At 43.7% G+C, this 9,488-nt stretch overlaps 1 pseudogene; it reads right to left on the bottom strand.

The window, feature by feature from the left end:
- Positions 1-1,933: 1,933 nt before the first annotated feature.
- On the bottom strand, positions 1,934-6,220 carry LOC140999691 (jouberin pseudogene; annotated as a pseudogene).
- Between the last annotated feature and the right edge of the window lie 3,268 nt (positions 6,221-9,488).

Here is a 9,488-nt window from a genome sequence, read left to right as displayed (position 1 = left end):
CAGACAACAACTGGGACACAACTGGGCCCGAGGCTCATGCCGGTTTAGTTTTCAGCCACAATGTGGAAGCAATCGTTATGATTAAAGCTGACGGCAGCATCTGTTAGTCTCTTGGCCCTCAATAACTTTTAGAAGTGGCTAACTTAGCTGCTGATAAATAGTAACTTATTACGTAGCTGTAACGTAACGTAGCTGTAACATGCTAATGACGTTACGCTAGCTTGGCTGTGGAGCTTAGCTGTGGACATTGTAATGACTTACCAGATTTACGTTAGTTTCACTGGCATTGTAATAACTTTACCTGTGAATCCGACATCGTTACTCCGCATTCAAAGCTGGCACTATATTCGGTTTCCTGCTGGCCGGCTTGTTGCTCTTGTTGCGGGAGGCTCCGAGGGGAGAGCGATACGAGCTCGGAGGGGAGGGATTAAGGAGCACAGAGGGGAGGGGTGTGTGTGTGGGGGGGGATGCTTTTTTCAAATCTTTCTCAGATCGTAGACCATAGCTTGAACACGCTTTACACTCAGCTTCCTTGTGTTTGGCTCGACTGTTGAGTGTTTATTCTGTAATATTGTCCTCCTGAGTTTCCTGCTTTAGCTTAACTGTCAAAGCACTTTGAAAACTCTCTTTTTAAAAAGGTGCTATATAAATAAAGTTTATTATTATCATCATCATTATTATTATTATTAAAGTACGCCATTGAACATGATAAACTTAACTTTGCATTGACATATTAGCCTTCCTCTTCTGAGCGTGTTAGCATGTTGATATTGATAAGTGTGTTTAATATACAGCGCTGCCTAAGTACAGCTTCAAAGAGCAAGCATAGCTCTAAGAGGTTTTTTGTCAATTAGTTTTCATTACTGAATGAATGTTATGTCCCTCTTGATCAGGACATTTGACAATCCATGTTGACAGTGTGCAAAAAATGAAATACCACTTGAGGGGCAAAATGTGTTCCCACCTCAAGAAAGACAATGTCCTACATTTTACATTTTACAATTTTTAATTTTAATTTTTTTTTTTTATTCAAATCCAAATTTAAACAATTGTTTTGAAAATTGTGGGAGAAACCGGAGCACCCAGGGAAAACCCACAGGGGCATGGGGAGGACATGTTAACTCCACACAGATAGCGCACACATAGTTTGAAGTTACTTTGGAAAGACACAGTATGGGGAGCATTTCGGATTGGCGAGATGTCAGCTTTTTGGTTGACATCTTTATGAAGGTCCTTTTTCTTCTTCTGCCTGGTGTTATCTCTCACCTGAGTAGCTATCTTTGCGTTGCTAATAACTTTCTCAGCCGCTCTAGCTCTCTGGTTGTCCAGCTCTTAAAGAGACGTCTTCCTCTTGAAGCTTTTCTTTGCTTTTCTTTCCCTTGTTTTCACGGCTGGGTCAGTGGTCGAAGAAGAGCTCCCCGTACTATGTCTGCAAGATATATGTGTGCTGCTGTGGGAGGTAACCGTGATACACTGCCCCCCCATGCCCGACCACAGATGACATATGGTATCTACTGGCTGTCCGCAGTAGAGAGGTCCTTGTATGTACGTATGTATGTATGTATGTATGTATGTTGTGATGTATGATGGTGAATGTGACAGCTTGAGTTGTTGAAGCCATCTTATTTCTTCCACTTCTTTGGTTTCCTCAATCCCAGAAAGTGACGGGCTCTTTTTACTGACAGTCTTTTTTGGTTTGCCTGGGAGATTCTCCTCAGAGACTTGAGTCATGTCAAGAAGTTAAGGGGCCGGTGCAGTAGGGATGGATTCCTGCTGCTCACAAGGCCTCCCCTCAGGGACTTCAGCTTCTTTCAAGGCCTTAAGTTTTGTGGAGAGCTCAAGGTTGAGAGAGATCTGAACATTAAGCTGAGTTTTCAGCTCCTCCAGATGTCTCTCATAACGTCCCTCCTTCTCCAATGTGTTTTGCTGGCGATTATTGATTTCCTTGGTCATCCTGCTCAGCCCTCAAGTTGGTAATCATATGCAAGCCTTTCGACACTGTGTCTACGTGAGACTTGACTTCCTTCTCAAGCTCCCACTGCAGAGTATCAGCCTGCTGTCTCAGAGTTATGACTTCAGTTTCATACCTTTGGCTGATATCACTGATCCTGTCCAGTTTGTCTTGGACTAGGTTGTTCTTCTGCTTCTCCACCTGGAGCTCAGCAGTGAACTTCTCATGGCTGGATGTTTGTGCCTTTTTCAGCTCCTCATGTTCTTGTTGAAGGAGTTTTCTTTGCTGGACTTCCTTCTGAAGCTCATGTTGAAGGGTCTCAGCCTGCTGTCTGACAGTGTTGACATCAGCTCTATACCTTTGGCTGATCTCTTGTTGTGAAGCACTGATCTTGTCCAGTTCTTCATGGAGAAGCTTGTTCTTCTGCTCCTCCACCTGGAGCTCAGCTGTAAACTTGTCCTGGCTGAGTTTATGTGCCATTTGCAGCTCTGCATACTGTTTTTCAACAGTTGTCTTCTGCTGCATTTCCTTCACAAGATCATCCTGAAGGGTGTCAACCTGCTGTCTGACTTTAATGGCATCAGTTTCATACCTGAGTCTGAGCTCATTGTGGGAGACACTGATCTGATCCAGATCTTTTTGAAGAAGCTTGTTCTTGTCCTTCTCCACCTGGAGGTCACTTTGAAACTTCTCCTCATTGATTAAATGGGCAACTTGGAGCTCTTCATAATCTTTTTCTTTTTCTGCCTGGTGTTATCTCTCACCTGAGTAGCTATCTTTGCGTTGCTGAGAGTAACATCATCGCTGTACTTTCTCAGCCGCTCGAGCTGTCTGGTTGTTTCTTTCCCCTGTTGTACATTTCTCCCGGCCGACTCTGAGTCATCTGAAAATGAAGCCCCTCCCGACTTTTTCACTTTCTTTTTCCTTCTCGCTCCTGGTTGGTGTGACCTCTCCACAGTCCCCTCAGACAAGGCTGTGTTAGACTGACTCGCCTCTTCATTGAAATCTATCTGATCTGCGACATGAGAAGCCAGAAAATATCCCTGCTGCCCATTGGCCAGACGCCCGAACCACCACGACTCATTGTCTTTGTACAGCACTTGGATGACATCACCGCGGCGTACGGTCAGTTCATCCGCTCGATTAGCTTTTGTAGTTAAAGAGCAAGACAACGACTTGTTGAACAGGAGGAGAGTCTGTTTCCACGCGGAGGCCTAAGGGAAGGGAGTCAGGAAGAGTCAACTGCTTGTAAGATGAAGCTCCTCTCAGACGTTGACCGACTGGACTGAACCCGTGGTTTTGGGTGCTAAGAGCCGCCTGGGGGATAAGCTGCTCCACCAGAGAACCAGACAGCTGCAGCTTGGAGTGCGGCAACAGGAGAGTCGGAGGAGATAACAGTGTTAAATCCCGTTGTGCCAGAATCTAATGTCAGACTCATCCCTGTGTGAGTAATCCCCATTTTGTCCTGCTCATTCATGTATCCAGACGTTGAAACCTTGGATGTGGTTCAAGTGCGGAGTCCAGCTGCTCCTTCACATACTGCATTTTCAGTGAAAGTCTTGTTGCTTGGGCGAACTGATCCAGGGCTGAAGCACCAGATGTGTCCTGTAACGCGGGGGGGTCAGGTGTGTGTCTGATGGTTTTGATGTCCACAGAAGCTGCTCTGCTGACAGTCGACACTGCTTTTACATTGTGTACCTCCAGCTGGGAGACTTTGCGGTCGTACAGGTACACGTGGACGGGCTGGCTCTGACCATAGGCGCAGAAAGCTACCATGTTTTCGTGGGGGTGGAATGCCACGCTGTGGAGAGCGGTGCGATGACAGAGCTCCGAGTAGACTGCAACTTGGTCACCTGTGTATGTGTTCCAGACATATGCCATCCCGTCCTCGCTGCCAGAGAAGAGGAAGTTCCCACATGGTGTAAAAGTGCTGTAAATGCACTCTCTGTAGTTTATGGCTCCATTGTACTTCTTCACAACCATCAGCCTCAAGTCCATCATCCTCAGGACGCTGCCCTTGGGATGGATGAGCAGGCACCGCCCATTCGGATGGAGTTGCAGCATGTTGATGGAGATACCTCTGAGGTCACTCTCCTCGATTTTCTTCTCTATGCACCAGGGCTGACGCTGCCTGCTGTCATTAGTTTTAGTTTTCCACACGATGATGAGGCCTGTGTCGTCTGCGGAGAACATTCTTCCACCTTCAGAGTCAAAACAAATTGTGTTGATGAAACTGTTGTGACCCTCGAACTCCTGCAGCAGCTGGCCATTCACATCATCGACATCAAGCCTCCACACTCGTATCACTGAATCATAGCCCCCACTCACCACCAGGTTCTGGGCTGTGGGGTGGTACTGAGCACAGTACACAAAGGACGGATGAGGAAGCACCTTCTGGGCTGTTGTGAGAAGCCCCTCCACATTCCACTCTCTGACAGTTCCATCAGAAGAGGCAGACAAAAGGCTCCGATCATCTCTGGACCAGCAGAGATTGTAGACTATTTTCAGATGGCCACGAAAGGCAGCCAGAGCTTTGCCAGAGGGAATCTCATACACTACAACAGGGAAAGTGTCTCTGTCAGCACAAGCAGCAGCCAGTAATGTCCCAGCATGAGAGAAGAGCACTGTGAAGCAGCCCATCTGTCCACCGCGGAGTGACAGCATGAGCTTGTTTGGAATCTGACAGGCCTGTCCAGGCAGCCTGCTCCATCTCAAGACTGGCGGCTTGCTGTCTAGCGGCTGTGTCAGGCTTCTCTTGGTGACTTCGTTCTGCAGTTCACTGTAGGAGATGCTCCCCCTCTCCTCCTGTAAAGCCATCATGGACCGAATACTGGGGTCCACGTGCTCAGGGAGTTTAATTCCTTTCACCGTGACATCAAGGGTGGATGCGTATTTGTTTCGGGGGAACTTCCTCCACCACTCGACCACCTCAATTGTTTTAGGTTGTCTTTTTGTCCAAGGTGGAGGGCAGAAGAGCTGGAGGCGAACTTTCTTGTCGATATTCAGCACACTATTGGCGCCAACAACCTTGAGGAATGCCCATGCAATCTTCCTGAATCCTCGCTCATGCTTGTCAACATCAACTTTTGCTTCTTCCATGGTCATGAAGTCCAGGATTTCAAAGAAGAGCAGAACTCTGGGGCTTTCATCATTTTGTTCAACAAAATAACCAAAGCGTTCATTGAAGATGATCTGTTCCTGCCACTCGGGAATGATCGATTTGTTCTTCTTGAAGTCAAAAGGTTGAGTCATGATGGGAAGAATGTGGTCCACGTTCTCGTTCTCATAAAACGAGGAGACAGGCCGATGGCAGTCTTCTTTCTTTACATACTGTCCAGTAATTTCATCCACAACATGGATCTTCACCATGGGGTGTGAGATGAGGTTGTTCTTGAGGGGATCTGTTCCGTGGACGTACACTCCCAGCACAAGGCTGTCATCAAATGTTGGCTTCTGTGGAGCTTCTACATCAGTTTCACTCTTTTCTTCGACAACATGTTTTTTCTTCATCTTTTTCTTCTTTCCCTTGGATTCTGTTTCGTTTTCCACATCAGCATCCTGGTCAGCATCTTCATCATGATCCCCTATTTCTGACTCTGTGTTTACAGATTTCAGCTTTTTCTTTTTCTTCTTCCCACCTTTATTATTTAGTGTCATTTTTTGGGAGACAACAGACTCTTCCTCGGTCTTCGCCTTTGTCTTCTTTAAGGTCCTCTTCTCCTCCTGTGCAATCTGCTGCTGGTAATCATGCAGCAGCTTGTCCTCTGCGTCCTCCACTTGACTCTCTGCCTTGGCCTCTGTAGCTCCTTTGCTTTTTTGCTTTGGTTCCTTTCCACCACCTACATTATCTGGCTGCAAAGCGATCTCAGACTTGGAAGTATCCACATCCCCCTGGATGTTACTCGAGATGTCCTTAGGTGGAGAGGGAGAAGGAAGCTCCCTCTTACTCTTCTTCTTGCCTTTTGGAGTCTGAATCTCCTCTTGATTTTTACTGTCGTTGGCATTAACCTTTTCCACTGTTTCCCTCTCTCTTCGTTTATTTTTGGTGTAGCGAGGGCTGCCCTCTTCGGGGTTATATGTGTTCTGGAGGATGGTCTCGTCATCTTCCGTGTCCTTCTCAAGATTTTTCTTTAGATCCTGAAGTATAATCGTCTCCTGTGTTTCAGCCTTTTTCTTCTTCTTTTTCTTCTCTGGCTCAGTGTATTTCTTGAACAGTTCATTGAATCTTTCCCGGTTCTTTGCCCGGTCATCACTCTCACCTGCCTGCATTGTCAGGCACCGTAATGTCTTTTAGTGCAAAAGTGCTTTTAGTGCTTTTCTTTCCCTTGTTTTCACGGCTGGGTCAGTGGTTGAAGAAGAGTTGGACTGAAGAAATGTTGAAGACCTGATACAGACTTCTATAGGTTCTATTTGTCTTTGATTCTTTTGGCTTTGATTCTATTGGCCAAAAAAAAATAAATCTTTGATTCTTTTCACACACACACACACACACAAAACATTTGTTTTCAAATACTTTTTGAAAACAAACATCTGTTATGAATTTTTGGAGTTTGGCCCTCTGAGCTGAATTTCAGCATTTTTGTGATTCTTTGTTTGTGTATTCAAAACATCACCAATCGCTCATTTTTCACTGGTTTGGGTTGAAATTTGTCCTGAACACCAAAGAGACACTAAGGAAACTTGGCAAAATGTTTTCATTTCCAAGTTACAGCTTGAAATGACTTTGTTTGTTGCATATAGGTGATGTCATACTGCTCTGTGTGTCTGGACAAAATACTAATCGAACGCTGTAAATACATTATATCAAAGGTAAAGGCATTCCCATCAGCCTCAGCTGTAATATTGAGCTAATGATAGCATTCAAACACCCTAAAGTCTGATGTTGTCTCCTTATCGTTCTTAGCGTACTTTATTGATTTTTTATTCTTTATTTATTATTATTCATTTCTATTTTTGCATTACTTTTATTTCTCTTTCTTTTTCTGTGATTTTGCCTGTTTATATTTATTGGTTTTCGGTGTTACATTTGGACTATTTCTGTGTTTTTTGGGGTGGTTGTTCTGTGCTGATGTGTTTCAGACGTGCTGTGGGGTTGGTGGGCGTGGCTTTCTGGTGGCCTGAGCTATGGCTGATCACACACACCTGCGGCAGATTGAGGTAATCAGCGCCAGGTTAAAAGCCCTGGCCTCCTCTACTCATGCTGCCAGATTATTTTGTCAACCAGACGTGGTACATGGTCTCCCAGTGCAAAGAATTACAATAACAGGAATAACTTTTTTGTGTGTGTGTTTAGTTTTTAGTCTGGGCTGAGCAAGAGGTCACAGTCCTCAGTGAGCAGCACTCAAAGTAACCCGAAGTATTCGATATCTGAGGCCTCATGTAGTAAGGAACATCACCTTCACTTGTGTCTGAATTGTTATACATTGTGGAGTACAGCTGGGGTATTTAATGTTCTTTGATTTTCAGAAGACACTGGGGCAAAAAAGAAGAGGCGGAAGAAGAAGAATTGCTTTTGACGCCTTTTTTCTTGGATGAAGAAGACCTCCAGCTCCTGTGTTAATGATGGAGAAATTAAACTTCAACATGATTATACACTTTCCCAGCATTTCAATATTAAGTGTAAATTTCCCTTTTGTCCTACTGTAATGAACTTCAGTGGAACAGGGCTTAGGTATTTATCAATTCTCTATTTATTTTTAGAAAAGGCACACTAATGTCAAGAGCCCGCAGCAGTATAGATAAGAAAATTCTCATGTTTTTACAGTATTCGCAAAACTTGTGATTCTTGGAACTGTGATCCAGCCACAATCCTTCTCCTGAGCCAAAACCTCTGAATCTTGAGATCAAGTATCATCACTGAAGATATCACTGCTTGTTTAACAAATAATAATGTTCTATTAGATATTAGATGGAAGATTAAGATGAACAGTGAGTGAATCCACCTGTGTCCCCTGCCAAATAGTAAATGAAAATATGTTCGTTGAATAAATGAGAATGTAATAACCATCCTGGTTTGCACAGGTGATGAATTAACACCTCACACTGGCACACTGACAGCTTCTGATTCTGTATGTACTGTGGCGGGCTCTCACTGCCTGTCCGTCACCTCACACACGCCCGCACACACAGAGACACAGACACCTGCTCCTAGTGGCAATGACGGAGAGAGCCAAACGTTCAAAACTGTGGTTATACTTCACAAGAATCCATGTAGACAATACTCATTGCCAAAAGTGCAACAAGTCTTTTGCATATGAGGGCGTTTTACAAGCAATCTTTCAAAACATCTAGTGAAAGTACATCATATACAGACATGACAGAAATGCATGGTTTGACAGCATAGCTTGTAGTTCCTTTCCCGTTTCCACATCTACCTCAGGTATGTTATGCTAGCAGGAGCCCACACAGTTAATTAATTAAATCATACAAACATGGGTTAATAGTTGTTAGTAACCATTAATCAGCTGAATGTTTGTTTAGCTATGCCGTCATGAATTCTGTCTGACATGGTGAAAGCATCATCCACTGTCCTTCAGATACGCTCAAACTCAAGTATAAGTACATCCAGCAATTAGGCTACTAATTTAGCTATTTTCTGAATGACAGCTCGAATGATGCTGATAAAGGTTTGAAAGCATTTGCAGACTTGAACATAAGTGATCACTTTTTCATCTTTTATGCAGCTGAAAGAAACCTACTCCCTTATTTACAAGTCAGATATTTTGTAAAGAATAATTGAATTTTTTTTTGAAAGTTTACCCAAGGAACACTCTTATTATGCTTTTAATGAGGCAACAACCAGATTCAAAACACCTTGTCTCAAAATGAGTTTTATTCTTTTCATACACGACTCTTGTTTCATCTGAGTACTTATCAAATCCGCCGGGGAGGCAGATCTTGGTGTGGAGTTCCCTGAGGTGCTGTGGAGGCAGGGGATGTATGATTTGTGAGCCTGATGCATTTGATTGCCTTGTTTGGTTGTTCCGAAGCCTCTCTTACACTGCCACATGCTGTACAGCAGACTCTTATGTTTGGGATGTTAGTGGCAAAGAGAATAATTCTCAGGTCTCAGTATATCTCCTGAACCAATGCCCCCCTCTCACTTTTCCATCATCCACCAGTTCAGTTTTCTCTATGCTGCTCCTTTCTCACACTGGAGATTAAATTAAATCATCATCACATTGTGCTATTAGTCATCTTACCCATTGCACTCTCATAGTGGTATTTGTAGTGCTAGTTTTTAGAAGATTTGGAGCACATTGTCTACCAACCGTGATGAAAACGATTTGAGGTTCAGACAAAGATTTTGTCTTTGGTAAAATCCTGCTGGTAAACAACTTTGTGGTCATTTTTCCATACAGCATTCACTACTTCTATTTCTTTTACTTTTAGTTGTCTTTGCAACTGAAAGAGGAACATATTCTTGTCCAGATATTTACAGTAAAAAAGATCAAATGATAAAATAAATGCTGCACCTTTTTTTTTATTATTCACTGCATTTATTCTTTTTGTGTGTAAAGTGACAAAATTTGTTTCA

The sequence above is a fragment of the Pagrus major genome, chromosome 7, assembly GCF_040436345.1.
Source record: "Pagrus major chromosome 7, Pma_NU_1.0".
Taxonomy (NCBI): domain Eukaryota; kingdom Metazoa; phylum Chordata; class Actinopteri; order Spariformes; family Sparidae; genus Pagrus; species Pagrus major.
This window is presented reverse-complemented; position numbering and strand designations above follow the sequence as displayed.